The following is an 18733-nucleotide window of genomic DNA, read 5'->3' as shown; positions in this document are numbered from 1 at the left end:
GCCTTCTTTGCCACTGTTATTACCACAATCTACTCCGAAATGCTTATTATAATCTTTTTGCAGTTTTTATAAACTCATTTTAAAATGTGAAATTTATGCAGAAGAATGCAGAGGTAGTCAAATGCTGTGCATGAACTCCCTTTAAAATCCAGGGGTTGTTTCAACACTGAACATCATTATTACTGGTATAGGCTATATGTTCTGATCTGACATGAGGTACAGTACATGAACCATACAACCATTTGTTATTTGTAACCACAATAACATTTGTTACACTAGCTATTATTGCAGCTATCATTTTTTTAAAAAGGTAATGTGTATAAGATGAAATGAGATGAAACGTGTAAAATGTGTAAGATGTGCAATTATTTAAATGTTGTATGCATTATTGCCTAACCTCCGCTCTGTCAAATGCTGTAATACAATGATCCGATTGTAGGTTAAGTTTTTGTGGGCAGAGGACAACAGAAGGAATCGGGTTATTAAGTCTTACCACGAGTCTTTCTTTGGTCACCGAGTTATTATTGCTGATCCTGAAAGCACTATCACATTAAATAATGATGGCCGAACCCTAGGACAAAAAAAAAGAAAAAAAAAAAGAAAAAAAAAAAAATTATTATTTTCACCTCTCATATCATTTTAAAATACAAATGAAAATTTATATTGTCTTAAACAAACATATCAGTTTTTCTAATTGCTCTTGTAGCAGGTTCCTTCGTTCATTAGCCAAACAGGAGCATTTGACAGCAAACAGTTTAAGTCAAAATCTAGTCAAAATCTGCCTTTTCTGAGGAAGGAAACAGCCTTTCCTCTGAGTGTTTGTTTCTGTTTGCACATTTGGATTATGCCATTTTTTAAAATCACCTAGTGCAAATGTGTTTCCCCAATTAGTATTTCATTATCTCTTACAGTTACTGCTTCAAAAATGAGGCAGATTTAACTAGAATCATAAACTAATTATCATGCCTTTAAACAGAAGCTACTATAAAAAACAGCCTTCACAGGATCACAGGAGAATCAGGTAAACCTTTTATATAAATTCTTACAATGTAAACTTCTAGTAAAAAGACATAATTTTATTCATACATCTGTCAATCTGAAAGCTATATTGTTTTATTTTTGTGTAAATTCATTTTATGATTTGTGTAAGGCGCTTAGCCTATATTCACACATTTCTCATACTCTGTTTTTATCAAATCAAGCAAGCATTTGTTTAAAATGTAAACAATAGATTCCAAGGTCCTGCGTAAAAACTCTAGTTTACTAGCACTACACTCCATTTATTGTTGCTCCTCCCTCAGTCAGACATTTTATTTCAGTCCATGCCTGCAGTAACTCAAAATGGCCACCAGCTTTGCCGGGGCAAGAACTGCTCTACTAAATCCCACCTGCAACGACACTGTAACATGCAGTCTCTATCATTCCACATAGCAGGACAAAGTCCTGATTCATTTGTGTTCTGTATTTTTTAAGGTTTCCTATTTTCATTATTCAGAAAACAACTTGGTTCAACCTGCATGGCTTGTTATGTGTTTCAGGCAGGTCAGTGTCTTTAATAAGTATCTTAACACAAGGAAATTAGGAGCCTTGTCAAAATATGAAATTGTATCCATAATTCCAGTTCGGTCCTATAACACCCATTTTCCTATTCGTTTTGGGCACCACAGCTAATGTCATTTGGGTCCTGTACATACTCATTTTGAAATCACAGTATCAATAAAATAAATATATATGGAACCACAAAACATTCTGACTTATGTCCAAAATGTTTTATTTCCTGTTTCTTTGGAAACTTTGTGTACGTAACTGCAATTTTAACTACTTTTATAATTAGTGGTGTGTAGTGCATACAAAAGGTTACTCGTTATGCCCCCCCCCCCCCATGATGCAGTCACCATTCAAAGTTAGTTAGCTAAACTAGCATGTGCCTAGAAATGATGGGGTTTTTTTAATAACAAATGTGCAACCCCTTCTTCAGAACGCTGAAAAGGGGTTAGACAGCTATGGGCTTGTCACCTTAGTGAAAATTTAAAATCTGATTTGTCAGATTTTCCTGTTATTTTGTTAATAGGCTTACATTACAGAACCCTACAAAATATCATCAGAAGGGGAACATAGGCCCGTATACACAATCAAGGCCCTGAAGCCATTCTAATACTGTTTTGATGAGTTAGTGCTGCTTTTAGACAGATATGCATCTTATAGCGACCATGAAAATGTAAAGTAATGCTTTCAATTGGTTTATGTTTTTGATTTTACTTTATTCATGAAATCTCTCTCTCTCTCTCTCTCTCTCTCTCTCTCTCTCTCTCTCTCTCTCTCTCTCTCTCTCTCTCTCTCTCTCTCACCCACACCCACACCCACACCCACACACACACACACACACACCCACATACAGGACGTCAGAAGTAACACTACAAATTTAAACAAATGCAAATTCCGATAATTCAGGAGTCAGGAGCTCTCTGTTGTCTAGCTAGCTAGCCAATTACGCAGACAATTAGCTAGCTAGCTAATTACATAGTGAATTACAGAATACACCATACATCCAAAGAGTGATTTATAATTAACTGATCTTTAAAAATATTGATCAGTGAAAAACAGAATGTCTAGCACTTGAACAGTAGCATTTACACAAGAGGTAATGACAACACAATTAAGTTAGCATGATTTCCATGATAACCATTATATGTTTGTATGATCTGTGCATGAATAATTCTTATCTGTGATACAGTCACAGAAATGGACCAGGTATCAGTGTGGTGTGGGGAAAGGCATATAAGGCATGTAACCTTGGCAGAGGTCCTCAAAACATGCTTGTCTTTTGACTGTCAGGCTGACTAGCTTCTGGTTAGCAGAATCGGGAAAGAGAACGAAAACGTTGGGGGGAGGGTTAATGATGTTCAGAATGTACCATGTGCAATGGGGATGTTGCTCTGAGTGAAAAGAAAAGGGTCTCCCACTAGATCAAACAACATGACTGACCTACATTGTTAATATATTTTTGTACATATATAGAATATCTATATTTCTCTATGCACCCCTGTTTTTCTTTTTCCTCAGTTTGGACAGAGCGCTCTCAACCATTTCACTGTGAGTTATACTGTGTATGACTGTGTATGTGACAAATAAACCAAACTTGAACTTGAACCTTTAGCAACAACAACAAAAATCAAGTTCCCAGATTGATCTCGTTTCACCCAAACACAAAACAAATGAGAAAATGAAAAAGCAATCAACTAAATGTGCACTTAAGGGTAGATTTCTCTTCCCTTTTTGGCATTTAGCTGATTATTCTGCAAATCTACATAAGTCTAGACTACAGAATGATTGAGCACATACCATTTGCAACCACTAAAAAGGACATACTAATATGGACTACTCCATTTGAATAAATGACTTAACACAAGAATAAACCAGTAATTTTAAACCATCAACATAACAAGATAGAAATCCTTAATCTAAAAATGTGATTCTGATACAAGCCTATTTTGGCACCATTCTGGTTAGCATTTCCTAAAAGATAATTGATTATGATTGTTATCAACACCACCAGGATCAAATGATTTACACCTGGTTTACACGGTTTACACCTGTGCCAAATGACAATGATAAAATGGCTTCTTAGTAACAGTGATAAAGCTAATGTTTCATTTTCATTTCAGTTTGAGCAAAGGTCTATAATAGTAAGATAGCTGTATCCTAGTGGCACAGCAACACAAAAAGAACCAGAGTCAGGGAGGGGCAGCTGTGCTAGGACTATACCATTTGCTTCTTGGGGCGCGGGGACTATACCATTTGCTTCTCAACTTTCACTAATTTGAATTAGGCTAAAATGCTTTACTCTGATTGGTCACCACAGCCCTTATGGTGCACTTATAAAAATAAAACATATGAAAACTCATTTTCCTTTAATAAAGGAAAAGGTCTGAACATATACACAATTTGCTAAGGTGTATGAAGGACACCACTAAATACATGTTAATATATGGGTGAAATAACAGAATTTAGTAAAACTTCAACATTAAAGCTCAGCAGACACAACAGGCAACTCTACACGCTGAACAGTACCCCTCCCCATCTTCAAAGACAGCAAAGTGTCACAGGCATTACCATTTTTGACCACCAGGAAGCAAAACTAAAAGGTGATTTTTATGTCACAAGTAAATTATTAGACAATAGATTAGTTGCATAGTTATTGGTAGTTTTATTGTGTCTTGACAATTGTGGGTTCACAGTAAGTATCATGTCTGGTTAGCTCCAGACATCAAGTATACCCATAGGCTGTCTGCAGGATTAGCAGGATTCAGTACTGTTCCTGAGGGTGAATATGCACATGCAAAGAAACACAGAAAAGTAGATCTGGATGGGGAAAAAGCACTAGGAGATTTTCTTTCTGTGATTGTGTGATTGAGAGAAATGTGACATTAGTGTTCCTTTAGTCAGCTGTTAAATTACAGAGACAAGTCTTAACCATACACACCAATGCAAAAGGTTAACACAGCATGATTTCTGTCACTGTATTACTCATAATTAGTAGCCACACAGCAGCAGGAAAAAAAACAATAAAATCATCAACAAATTCATGATTATGCTACTATGTGAAATATAAAATATTATAAATGTGCATGATTTAGTCCATGTGTGGCAGTGGACACAGCAACACTGGAAACCTCAGGGGGAGAACATAAGGTTTTGGTGGCCATGCCAAGTATTGCAAAATCCTCTCCCATTATACAACTTCTGCTTTTACAGTGGTAATGGTAATAGATACTGATTATGTTTATGCGTGTAGATCATTAATAACTAGTCATATTGCAGTAGCCCACTAGGTTACGTCAGTAATACAGACTGAAATCCACATGTATTAGCTATCAAAAACTGAAGAACTGAGCATTTAGGCCTCTTAGACACAACTACTTCAAATCAAATACAGCTTGGAAATTAGCTGAGGACTTTAATCAGGCGGGTTAATTTAGGGAACTCTACAATGCTAAGACGCTACCAAACCAGGGTCTAACAGCCTAAAAGGTAACTGCAGTAATGCATTTATCAAACTCATTAGCAAATCCAATCAAATCCAATTGTTAACAATATATTTAAGAGCATTACAAGGATCTACTGAGTAATGAAAACTTTTAAGTAATTAAGCAAACAATAGCTAGCAACCCTGGAGAAGGAAAAAAAAACAGCTTTGTTCAGTTATTCATACAGTTGTTGGCCAATCAGGAAGCTCTGCTGCCGAAACTGGTTTAAGGCAGTTCAGCCCAGTTTTTTTTTCCTTCACTCAGCAAACAAGAATCTCACTTTACCTCTCATTATTGAACTCTGCCTTCACTGTGGGTATTTTATTTTATACGAAAACCTATGGATTTTTCATGCAGGGATCATTTCAATATGCATCTTAAAATTTCATGGCACTTCAACACGTGGTAATGAGACCCAGGTGTGTAAATCAAGTCCAGCATTAAACTTAAACAATAAATCACATAATAACGTGTGGAATATATGAGTCTTGTGAGGCTGTAAAACATATTTGGAATACAAGCAAGGACAGAACCATTTCACAAACGGGTTACAGCTCAAGCAATATTTTTACAAACATTGAGAGCTCTGCATGGGTTCTTTTACTGAAAGCTTTCATTAATGGTTAAATAAGCAGACGCAGGTTCCACTGTGCACAATGGAAATTGCTCAAGGGATGTCACCCCCCACATGCACATTAATTCCACACTTTCATGCAGTAACCCAAAATGGCCACCAGATTAGCTGGCAGACTATATGTTCAGCAGCTGCGCATAGAGAACTGCAGCATAGTGGATCAGCAGTCCGGTCACTTGCAGAATGATTCTCAGTAACTGCAGAACACCTTTCCTATAATCCACACACAGTCTCCCAGACAGGTAACAGCTAATTCCTAGATTTTTCGAAGGAGAATCCCCACTGACAATATAATTTAGTTCAAGAAGCTTCTGATCTAGTCTATGTCTAGAAAACCAGCCATGAAAGTCTGATTGATAGCCATCACACTGACTCTTCTCTCTGGCGCTTTGTTAAGTAGTCTTGTGTTCGTCACCTTCTCGCCCAGCAGCACAGTCATTCTTGTTTCCTTTCTCTGGGCATTTAACATGCATTTAGAGTTTAGTATTAAACTGGCTATTTAGCAGTCAAACCATGCCCGATTTCTGCACCTAATCCATTGGAGCTTATGTCAGTATAACCTGGTGTCACAGTATAACAGTTTAGGGGTGTTAGTTCATTTATTTATAAAATACATATCAGGAAGGTTAGCTGAAGCATTAACAGGTCAGAGGTTTATCCAGCATGCTAATGCCACCTCTAACTTCTGTGATTATGGTTGGTTTAGTCTGTGATAAGGCAGGTGGTCTTTGTTTGTAATTTGATGGAGGCAATAAAAGGTGTTTATCAGCAATTGTTTTACTGTTTATGTACAAGAAAAAGTATAGTCTAATATCTATCTATCTGTCTATCTATCTATATATACACATACATATATATATACACATACATATATACACATACACACATATATATATATATATATATATATATATATATATATATATATACACATACACACATACACACACACGCGTGTGTGTATTGTAACTGTATATATATACACACATAACTACTGCGAAACAAATACTTTTTGTCTTTTCAATACATTTTTCATATTTAGTACAGCTACAGCTGTGGATCTAGCATCACGTGTGATTAGCACTGATCTTCTTTTATAATTTTTAATAAAGTTACTTTTCATAACTGTTTAATTAAATGTGTAAAAAGCACATAAATGATATGGACTTATAATGACAAACAGCTTTATACAGTAACAAAACCCTGAAGGAATGACCTTTGATTATAAAAAACAGGCCTTGTTCTAATTTGATCACCACTACCAGTGGACAAAGAGAACAAGGGTATGATTAAATGCTGTGACGCAAACCCTCAGACAGCCCGTACGCTGGCTGAGTAAAAAAAAAAACCACATGGGTGTATACAGGGGTGTAAAACTAGACTAGACTGTGTCATGTACTAAACTCAAAAGCTTCGCTTCAAACCTTATTCAAAATGTCTGTGTAAGCAGCACTTGAAACTACAGATCTGTGGCATTAGCATGGCTGCAGGAAAACATGCTCTATCCGGAGCTCATCTGATTGCAGCTTACAAATGTATTAGATCATAATAATTGTTTACCACCACAACCTCTGTAAAAAAAAAAAAAACATTGATTAAATTTACATGTTACAGTAAAAAGTAGATACTACAGCCAAACTAGAGATCATGACATGCACAGCAGCACAGCCAAACTGTGTTGCAAAGACAGGCACAGCTATGCCCCTCCTCTTTGTGAACACAGTGAATGCAGAGGAGTGAGTGGAAAATTACTGGAGGATGGACTCTACCATTCTAGACTGACTAAGGGGTGGATAAAATTGACCAAGGATAACGGTGAATATAACTATTCTTTTAAATAATGTACACTGCATATGCATATGAAAACAAATGGAAATCAAACTCATTTTATTAGACAAATAGCCAAAACATGGTCAAACTTCCTTTTGCTTTGGTAATGCCTGTGGAACAAATTAGCTTGTTTCTGAATTAAAAATAGCCAAACAATGAAATTTGAGCTATGTAATTGGAAACAATTAGAAAGAGACACAGGAAAAAAGAAAGACAGAATTAAAGTCTGTGTGCTATTAGAATACACAAGCAGAAACCTACAGAGGAGACAGAGTAGCAGGGGTTCACTCAGAGTACACTGACTTCCATGATACTGAAACATTCATATGGTACCTCATATAAACATCATAGTTTTGACTAATTAATAACAAGTGGCCGGAAAATGATTAGCTATGAGATCAGCTTTACAGTTATTACTGTACAAGGGTTTTTTCTGTCATGATCTGTTTGTTTAAATGTTTAAAGAGCATGTCTGGAGAGATTCTGCCTCACTGGTGGAAGGAGTTTATATGTAGCTATTGGAGATTTGCTGGGAAAGCCATTCTTAACATTACAAGAATGATCCAGTGACCTTGAACATTAAGAAGGCCACTCCAAATACAGGAATTTACATGTAAGCTACACCCTGGTTGTTATGGAACATCTTTATCAGCTTACATGTTTGCATTAATTTTAACAGTCATTTAAACAGCACACTGAAAAGAACATCCTGTTCAATTCTCAAAGCACACAATAAGGAATGTTTGTGATTTGTCCTCACTTGTATGTTACGGTCTACTACGACATCATATTGTGTGTGTGTGTGTGTGTGTGTGTGTGTGTGTGTGTGTGTGTGTGTGTGTGTGTGTGTGTGTGTGTGTGTGCGTCTGTGTGTGTGTGTCTGTGTGTGTGTGTGTCTGTGTGTATGTGTGTGTGTGTGTGTGTAAAATAAGCCAGAAAGATGTATTGACTGGCAGAAAAAGCATTTGTTAGGAGAAAACTGGGTAGAAAAAAATTATACTCACTAATGATCTACCTTTCCTAAATTGTCTTTTGAGCAATAAGCATACATCAAGTTATCTGTGTGTTCTTTTTAAAACTACCATCTAACATATTACATATTCATTCCATTGGTTTTCCAAATACTGTCTGTCCACCTCAGCTTATGCTGAAATGTGTAGCATTTAGAAATCCATTGTTGCAATGCTTACTACAGTGTACCAAGCCGCCTGCGGAAGCAATATCAGCATAAGTGCTGTGTGTTAGGAGCTTCATGAAATGGGTCTCCATGGCTGAGCATCTTCACACAAGCCTACGATCACTATGTGCAATGCCAAGTGTCTGCTGGTATGATGTACTATATGCCACCACTGGACTCTGAAGCAGTATAAACATGCTCTCTGGAGTAACAAATTTGGATTTGGAGGGTGCCATGAGAATGAATAATGCCAACAGTAATGTTTTGCGGGGGAGGGATAATGGTCTGGTGTTATTTTTCAGGGTTTGAACTAGGTTCCACTGAAGGGTAATGTTAAACGCACAATATACGAAGACATTTCAGAAAATTATATGCTTCCAATTTTATGGCAGTAGTCTGGGAAAGGCCCTTTCCAGTTCTAGCATGACAAAGCAAGGTCCTTAAAGATATGGTGTGATGAGTTTGTGTGAAGGCTCTACAGCAAAAATCCCTGACCTCAACCTCACTGAAAACCTTTGGATGAACTGGAACTGGATTGCCAGGTGTTCTTGTCCATCTCACCTCTTTTGACTGAGTGGGTAAATACTCCAAAATCTGGTAGAAAGCCTTCCCAGAAGTGTGGTAGCAGTCAGTGCTGTGGGAGAGGGGAGCAACTTTATGGTGTCCGAGGTTTTGGAATGATGACCAACAAACTCATACAGGTATGACTGTGAGATAGCCATATACTTTTTGCCATATAAGTGTACTTTCCAAAAGGTTCTTCTTTAAAGTTCTACATCTCTAAAACTAGGATCATTATTCATTATTACTGATTAATCTTACACACACAAAAAAAAAGCTACTATATGTGACAACTGTTAACATTTTCTGGATATTTGCCAGTAAATAAAAATTAAAGCCACAGCAAAGCATTACTAGAGCATAAATTAAGAAAGTTTCTGTTTTTATCCATCTTATATGCTGCAGTCAATTTGGGAGGCAGCTGCCCAAGTCTTAGGCAGTGTGTCCATGCTCAGCAGTGTGTGCATGCTCCTGAGACAAAGGCTGTCCCATTGAGAAGTTCCAAGTCAGCTGTCTTCTAAGATACCTTATTATGACTGAATCTGAAGGCAGCATTGCATGAATCCTTCATGACAAAGGCAACCCCATAGCACTTTTTTCGATGGCTGAGAATTCCATTGCTTGACTTCGAAAATTATGGCAGTAAACTGAGGAATATTCCTCTGCCGCCTTCAGAGGACTATTTAGAGTTAATTGTACTGGATAATTACCATATTGGTGAGGGTGTCCTATGTAGAGGGAGGACATATATACCGGAACATGGTGAAAGAACAAAAAAAAAAGGGGAACCTGAGGAATACGTTAACAAAAGAATGTTTGTTTTTACTTGTTCATATTTACATTTCAGGTTTTGATGAACTATTAATTTACTGTATTTAAGATATTGCCATAGTGCACTAGCTAAGCTAACATAAATAGCAAATAGCTAACATTAGCTTAAATAGAGCGCTAGGTACTGCTTGCTTGCCCATAACTAACTTACTTGCTTGCTTGCCCAGGTCAAAACTACTAACATTAGTTGTTTAACATGTCTAATTCACTGTTAAGTGGTGTTTTTTACATATGTGTAAAATGATTAAATAGATCTCATGTATGCAGCAGCTATGGCTTCTGTGATGACTCTGAAGAGTGTCCAGAATGCGATGCCTGTCAAGGTTCCTTTTTGGAACCTTTTAAAGGAGGCACCTTTGAAAGCATTGACTCAGGCAGCTGCATTTAGAATGGACTGCACTAATTCTGTTCAGAAATTAAGTCAAGTAATTGCCATGGATGATGCTGGGTATATACTAGATGATTTACCCTAGGATTTTCAGTTGTAGCATTCACCACCAGAGACTCAAATGACAAACACAAACTGGTTTAATTTTCTAATCAACTGTAGAAATGGGCTCTTATGGAAGAGAAAGAACATGAAGGGGACAAAAAGCCACTCCAAGGAAAACTAGTGTTTTCTTGGCACAAGCATGGACACTACATGAACCACCATACAACTGAAGAATGGTAAATAGCTTGACATTTTAGTTTTTATTAACTAGTTTAGTTTTGTGCCGTGTTCCTCATACGACTCCAGTCTGTTTCAAACTGATTTGTTACCAAAATAAGGCACACTGTCATAATGCATGAAAAACTAAAAATGTGGAATCTTGCAAGCAGGAAGTCCATGCAGTTCCACTGTGACATTAACAGAAAAGGCAACAACATATAGAAAATGTTAGAAAAATTCATAAAATGTTATATTTTCTCCTGTGAAAGGTGTTTATGAGATTTGTGTACCAGACCAACCTGCTCACACATATTTGGCCACTTGTACAATACCAACATAAACCCAGCATCAACTGGTTTTGGCACCAGTGAAAAAATAACACGACACGACAAAAGAAAGGTTTTCCATCCCACTGGAAATCAAACTTATTAGTTTCTAAGATATGATTAAATGTCTTTATAATATCTATTTCAATATCTATTATCCTTTGCTTGTGGTTCCAAGTACCAAAATCAGGCTTCCTCTACCCAAGTCCTCAGTAAACCTGCCAAATCCAAATTTCAGAATTGATCAATGGGTCAAGTCAACTCAATTTTTATGAAAAATAGGATTTACTATTGGCATTGTAACCAAATAAACCACTCCACTACCAGCTCTGTAGGTTAGCCTACAGAACTAAATCCACCCACCTAAAGCAAGGTTCCTGTCAGTCTTCAGGCTGGTTTATACTTCTGCAATGATCCATGTAAATGTCTCTGCATTGTAACACAGAGAAAGGAGTCATGGATAAGCATTGCACACAGAGGCTCTCAGATGCCCTGATGTGCACAACTCCCAAAGTTTCAACTACTCATCATGTGGATCTTTGGAGCTGTGTGCCAATTAATTACTGATTAGCTATCCGGTAGTGTTGGTGGCTGATCACAAGACCAAAACATTACTTGACCCAAACTAAATAAATGCGTAATATACCAATGTAACATAGCAATTCTAAAACACACACACACAGAGGTATGGAATACCACTGCTGACTGCCACGCCATCAACAGCAGCAACGGATGTGGGCTAGGATACTGCCAGGCAGCCCAGACCTAGACAGGAGCAACTGAGGGTTAAGGGCCTTGCCCAGGGGCCCAACAACAGCAACTCGGCAGTGGCGGAGCTCGAGCCAGCACCCTCCCGACCACAAGCCAAGAACCGTAACCACTGAGCCACCACTGCCCCTTCCCAATTGCAACAGCTATTCTTCAAACTATTACAAGAATAATTACATTGGCATTACTTCTTGGAGTGAGATAGGCCACTTGCTTGGGTGAAGATACTATTGAGCACGAGTCTTTCTTCTGTGTTGCTCATTTATACGTTCTGGTTTGAATACTGCCCACTAATGCACACATTGTTCACATTACACTGAAGTATCCCTGGTAACATCTGAGGTATGACACCTGCACATGTTCACAGATACACAGATGACGAGCTTCACAGACCAGCCTTTAAGGATTTAGTGTTTCTCTATTACCATCATCATTTCTTTTGCTCTACAGCAAGCCTGACAAATGCAATATTCTGATCCAGATATCTATAACAGGACTACGCTCCAATTAGCCTTGGCCAACAACATCCTACTTCTTGAAAGATTGTTCTACCCAAAGGGGACATTTCCCAGCTTCAAGGTGTTGATATTCTACTGCAGTTTATGCCATCTTAGCCTTGTTACATACCCTTGGATTTCATTAACTTGTATATTTCTGGATGGTGTGTTTGAACAATTCATGGAAATGTGTATATTTTCCCACTAATACATTGCATTCACACAGAAGATTAATTGATAAATTACGCAGGCTTACCATGTGAATTTCTTTGAAATTTTTTTCAAACATTTTCAGTGCACCAAACACTTCAGACAGGTCTTTCTGTCACTGGCCTCATAGTGCATTCTTTAAAATATGATACTAAAAATTCAATGAGTTAAAAACAACAAAGACTTAAGGCAGCTTTACCATGGGAAGATTATGCTGTTGTAGACAACAATCGCAAATCATGAAAGTATTACTTTGTTACGAGTTAACATCTGTGGGCCTTGAACTTGCAATGTGTCATGCTCCATGGAGAAGGATTTGATGTCTCTGCGACCAAAGACAGCCTATGCCTACCTTATGCCTATGCCTACCTTATGCTTATCTTATGCCTATGCCTACCTTATGCTTACCTTATGCCTATGCCTACCTTATGCTTATCTTATGCCTATGCCTACCTTATGCTTATCTTATGCCTGCCTATCTTATCCAGCAATGTCACAAATTTTATTCCAGAATCTTTCAGTGTGACCAACGTTATGATGCACATTTAAAAACAACCAATAGGAAGTTGCCTGGAATTCTGCACAACTTGCACTCCAACTACAGATTGCCAGCAGCATGACGAAATTAAAACTAAGTATGTGGGACTCAAAAGAAGAACATTTTGTGGAATTGCAGCAGCAACGATGATGCCTTTTGATGTCTCTTTTTTGGCAAAAAGAAGCTTCACACAAATAACAAAAAATGTTGTCATTTTCAAGTGTAGTGGGTTTATCATTAGAAAATCTATATTGTACAGCCTGACTTTCATCTCAAATGAGCACACTCTGTCTATATTGGACTGTGGTTGATTTCACTTGCAGCATCTCACACACTATGACATGCAACAAACATATAAGACCACTGTAATAGTGCAGTGCTGGCTTTAGTCATACATTCTAGCCATCTACCTATCAACTTTGGGGTAGATAGAGATGTTCTTTGTGATTTTAGACTGTTATAGATGGTGGAGAGACATACCAAATTGTTTTATCCACATGTTGCATCTCCCTCCTTGGCTTTGGAAAAGGGTAAAAATTTACATTCCAAATCTTTTAGGTATCAGCCATTCAATGGTCAAACTCCTAAAAGCGTCTCAGAGATGCCTGTGTCATTATGTTTGCTAAACTATGACTGGTCGATCACCTTGTAGTGTGGTGGTTTAAGGAAGAGTGAGCTTTGGAAGGTAACATCAACATTTTGCTAGTAAGACCCTTTCAATAACACACATCCACCTATCACCCATGGGCAGTAGATGTCCATGGTGTAAGCAGAAAGAAATGAATTCTTAAGGAGATGTCAAGCTGAAATATTGCTTGCTGAAATCAAAATCATATTTTGAACAGCGAGCAACTTAGGTAAACTTGGATGCCATCACTGAGATCACTTTATTGTCATCTTGGGTTACTATTTTAGATTATTTTTAAGAATATCTGAAGGCTTAGCTCACTGCGCATCACAAGATGTCACCTGTTGTGGAAAGTGCTTTAAATGAAGCAACAGCACTTCAGTTGCTAAGTTACCAAGACCTAATGGTAGTCCTTCATAAACATTTGATTTAGCAAGCAATGAATACAAATAATTGTGTGGTTTCAAATAGGTACAGTTCTATTGACCAGTCAGTCAGACAATTGTGAATTTCCTCCATTCTAAAATTTTAAGACAATATGGTAGCACCATATCTTCTATGGTACTTTCTTATTTCTTGATTTTGCAAGGTTAATGTTCAACTACATCACCTTGGGACAGGCTGAAATAATTTAGGAGACGTTACTAATTTTGTTGCTTTCTTGTTTGCATCCATAGAAGTGAATGGACTTTCTTGGCCGGCATGTTTTTTTTTCCCCCATGCGTGTCCTGACATTAGTTATATGTCCAAAGAACTATGATGATACTATTTAGATTAAGGTGTCATGTACTTTATTTAGCATTTAATTACCATTCAATTCTACATAATTAAGCATTCTATATGTTGTCTGTCACAAAGGATTAATGGAAGTTGTCCTATTTTTCCATTTTTACACTTTACAAAATTTTGCAATTGAACATATTTGTATACTTACCTTAAGACAATAAACTGTATTAAGATTTTAATCTAAATCTTAGATTATTAAAAAATATTAAACTCACATAAAACACTGGTATTAATTGCACAAAGAATTCTGAGCTAAATATTCTAGAGGAAAGAGGAGTACTAAAATCAGATTTTTCTGACACATATCTATATTAAATCTCACACCGGGTGCATAGGCTAAAAAGAAGTAGTCCAAACTCATACAGATAAATGACCGAAGTACAGTTAAGATTAATATTTTAATGCTAAAATATTGAGAAACAAGTATGAATGTAAATGACATAAGCAAAAGGAATTCGGGACACAGACAAGTCAGGTTAATAAAGTGTTAAAAACTCACCCAATGTTTTACCAGCCGCGCGCGTTTATCCCCAGTACATCCAGAATCTCAGTAAACCGCGGGGATGTAGCTTTACTATTTGTTTACATCCACGGGTTCAATTTTTTTTTTTTAAGCTGACGAAAGTGTCGCGCTTTTAGCGTAAATAGTCAACGTGGGACGGTGACGGAATTGGATACAGTCGCACAAACACACGCACACACTTCGACTGACTGTAGACAGTAGGGCTGTGCGTCTCACAGCGGCATGCGAGAAACGGTGTAGACGCCGGGGCAGGCGCGCGCGCGCTTCCTCTCGCGCTCTCTCTCTCTCTCGCTCGCTCTCTCACGCGCGCGCTGTCGCGAGGGGGAGGGACAGGGGTTTCGCGGGAGGTTGAGAGACGAGAAGTGCCTCCTACCCGCTGTCCGGCCTCCGCATGATGTTTGCCCACAATCGAAAAGAAAACTGAGATTATTACAATAAAATAAAATAAAATTAAAAAACTTTTGAAATGCGACCCAGAACACTGGGTTAATATTGACAGAGAAAAGGTGCACCAAGCCGTTGATAGTTCAGTTCGTTAGGCGAACTTTATTGCATATAAAGATTTGGCTAATGTTATATGCTTGCTTATCTCATTCACTGCAAGTCTGTTTTTTTGTATCCGTAGCTCAACAAAGGCCTTTATTGCAGTGTTCAAGAGCAGAAAACAATATTGCGGTAATTGACGGTGTTTTGTATTGTATACCATACGTACGCTTTTTTTTCGGCTTACATTTCCAGGCAAAAGATGTTTAGGTCAGTTCATGGAACCAGTAAACGTTTTTTCTTGTGGTCGCCCCAGCACAACCCTCTTCGGCAGTGAAATGTAACCCGCATCACTCCTCCCTCCTCCAGAACCCTCCTTCTCCCGGGCCGCGCCACTGCCTCATCCGTCAGTAACCACTGGCTACAATGACCGCGTCGCATAATAAAGAACAGTGTTCGCGATAAAACGTAGTGGAGGGTGTAGAAGCAACGACGGACAATCGTGGAATTTTCAACGGATTAGAAAGTAAACGCGAAAATAGGTGTATGGCGAGGGGGGAGGGGGGGTAATGTGATATTTTGCGAGTGAGGAGGGGGGAGGGAGAGCTGGGGGAAGGTGGGCGGAGTCTGTTGAGGCACATTGTCAAAAATGGTTTTCAGCTTTGTCTAAATTAAAGCAGGAGTCTACGTTATCCGTCTTAAAGGGACAGACGTTTGTATAGACGAGAATCAAAACAAGCATAAAAACAATAATGGTTTTGTCTCCAAATTTCCCAAATATTCGTGAATGGACCAATTAGACCGATTTCTCCTGAGATTTTTAGGAAAACGTTTCAGTGAAACAATAAACGTATTTGATCTTTGGGCCAAATCTAGGTTACTATTAAGTCTTACAAACAGCAATACTGGGGGCCAAACAACTTCTAAAAACACAAGAGTTTAAGAGTTTAAGCAGTGATGTGCACATTTCACACAACAGCTATATATATATATATATATATATATATATATATATATATATATATATAAACATATATATATATATATATATATATGTATGTGTGTGTGTGTGTGTGTGTATGTATATATGTATATGTGTGTGTGTGTGTTAATGTGTTTATATATATATATATAAATAAAAATAAAAATCTGCCATTTTGTTTGTGAGGCTTGTCTCATGCCTGTCCAAAATGTCCACTGTGTCAACTGTAGTTCCACCAGAGACTACAGTTGACACAGTGTGTGTGTGTGTGTGTGTGTGTGTATATGTATATGTATATATATATATATATATGTGTGTGTGTGTGTGTGTGTGTGTGTGTGTGTGTGTGTGTGTATGTATATATGTATATGTATATATATGTATATGTGTGTGTGTGTGTGTGTTAGTGTTTATATATATATATATATATATATATATATATATATATATATATATATATGTGTGTGTGTGTGTGTATATGTATATATGTATATGTATATATATGTATATGTGTGTGTGTGTGTGTTAGTGTTTATATATATATATATATATATATATATATATATATATATATATATATATATATATATATATATATATATATATATATAAATAAAAATCTGCCATTTTGTTTGTGAGGCTTGTCTCATGCCTGTCCAAAATGTCCACTGTGTCAACTGTAGTTCCACCAGAGACCTCTAGGGGGTTTTTCACACTTGCACACTAGGACATGTATTTGACACAGTGGGGTGAGAACTCAAACTTGTCATTAAGCGATGACAATCAGTCAGCAACAACTTCTGCTGTCTGGTATTACTTGATTAGCCCATTTGAATTTACGTGAATCAGTCTGCACAAAAGGGTGTCAATCCACATCTCAAACTAACAACACTGTAGTTCAAAACGTGCATGAAAATGATTGAGTAGTGGATAGCTTTTAAAAATAACAATAACAATAGAGCAAATAACAATAGAGAAAAGCAAGGACGTAATGCTATGTGTAACGGTAAAATCCAGCAGCCTACTCGACACGGTAGTCTTCGTTTTTTTGTCTTCGCAAAACGTGCAGATTTGCTCCTCCCCCTTTTGTGTGAGGAAAAGGGAGGGACTGTGGACGGAAGCAAAAATGGCGGCAGAAACATCAGCGCAACAAAATGAAATTCATCAAAACAAGGGCACTACCTTGTCACTATACTATATATTTAGGTGCATACGAGTGAAAATGAAATGCCTGATTAGACCCCGCGATTAAAAAAAGTTGTCGCCCTTTCGTCCCGTCAAATTAAAACAATATTTATATCACTGCCCGGCGATAAAATAATTTTCTAACCTACATTTGCCTTCTTATCCAGAACGCCGCATTATGCAACAAATATCGAAACTACACGCCAACAGCATTTCCGTTGTTCTGATTACACGTGGTGCTGCTTTCCCTCGACTTAATGTGGCGTCGTGGCGATGAACAACTGAGGGTTTATTTATTGGCGAATGGCGCCACCTGGTGGCAGAACAGGTTTTATGAACTACACGAGAGCAGACGATGAACAAATGTGGACTTTAAAAAAACAATATAGGAAGGTCAACGGGAATCTAGAAACTGATGGAAAACACGTTTATTAAATAAAAATGTAATAAATAATACATACAACAATACAATGCAATAATACTATAAATGTGTTTTAATATTCCACAAGAGGAGTTAATGAGGAAGAATCATATTAATTAAGGAGCTATTCTCATCCAAAGATTTATGGGTTAAAAGAAGATAAGTGAATGGACTTCAAATGTGATACAGCTAGTTCTGTGTACATTTAGTGGTAAAACGCTGGTGAGTTTCTCTTGCCTAAGTGGATTGTTTTTTAATTGATCTGTGCTTTGAACGTCATATTAAATGGTTAACACCTTTGTAAATGCGCAAACATTCCACAATACCTTTGTACCAGCAACATACATGCACACTGATAAAAACATTGGCACACAGGAAGTAAAAAAGGTTATGATTTATATCCTTTCCTTTTTTGAGTAGTTTAAGGGTCAAATGAGACCACTGAATAGTCAAATCTTCTCAAAGCTGAAAAGGCACATTCTCCCTTTTTCTCTTTCACACACATACACTTGCACAAACAGGAGAAAATAAAGCATGTTTATACAAACTTGCAGAAACATCTTGTGTTCAGAGGAAAGGGAGGCTTCTGCATGCTACTCTAGTACAATATGTGTAAAGTGAGAGTCCTGAATTCCAGAGTCCAAAAGAGTGTTTGGTCACCAAGGAAAGGTGTG

General features: G+C 37.5%; 1 protein-coding gene across 3 annotated transcripts in view; it reads right to left on the bottom strand.

Moving 5' to 3' along the window:
- atf7ip (activating transcription factor 7 interacting protein) overlaps nucleotides 1–16011 on the bottom strand; it is a 41194-nt gene extending 25183 nt beyond the window's left edge. The window contains exons 1-2 of one of the 3 annotated variants that reach the window (XM_027014823.2): nucleotides 14965–15233; nucleotides 494–571 (exon numbers count right to left, since the gene is read on the bottom strand). The gene's annotated coding sequence lies outside the window, so the exon portion shown is untranslated. Of the gene's footprint in view, nucleotides 1–493; nucleotides 572–14964; nucleotides 15234–15700 lie in introns of those variants that run through there. The other 2 variants (XM_027014826.2, XM_027014825.2) reach the window with 2 other exon arrangements.
- Nucleotides 16012–18733: the final 2722 nt, after the last annotated feature.

Source organism: Electrophorus electricus, chromosome 16 (assembly GCF_013358815.1).
Source record: "Electrophorus electricus isolate fEleEle1 chromosome 16, fEleEle1.pri, whole genome shotgun sequence".
Lineage (NCBI taxonomy): Eukaryota > Metazoa > Chordata > Actinopteri > Gymnotiformes > Gymnotidae > Electrophorus > Electrophorus electricus.
Note: the sequence above shows the minus strand (reverse complement) of the source record. Positions and strands in the feature narration are given on the sequence as shown.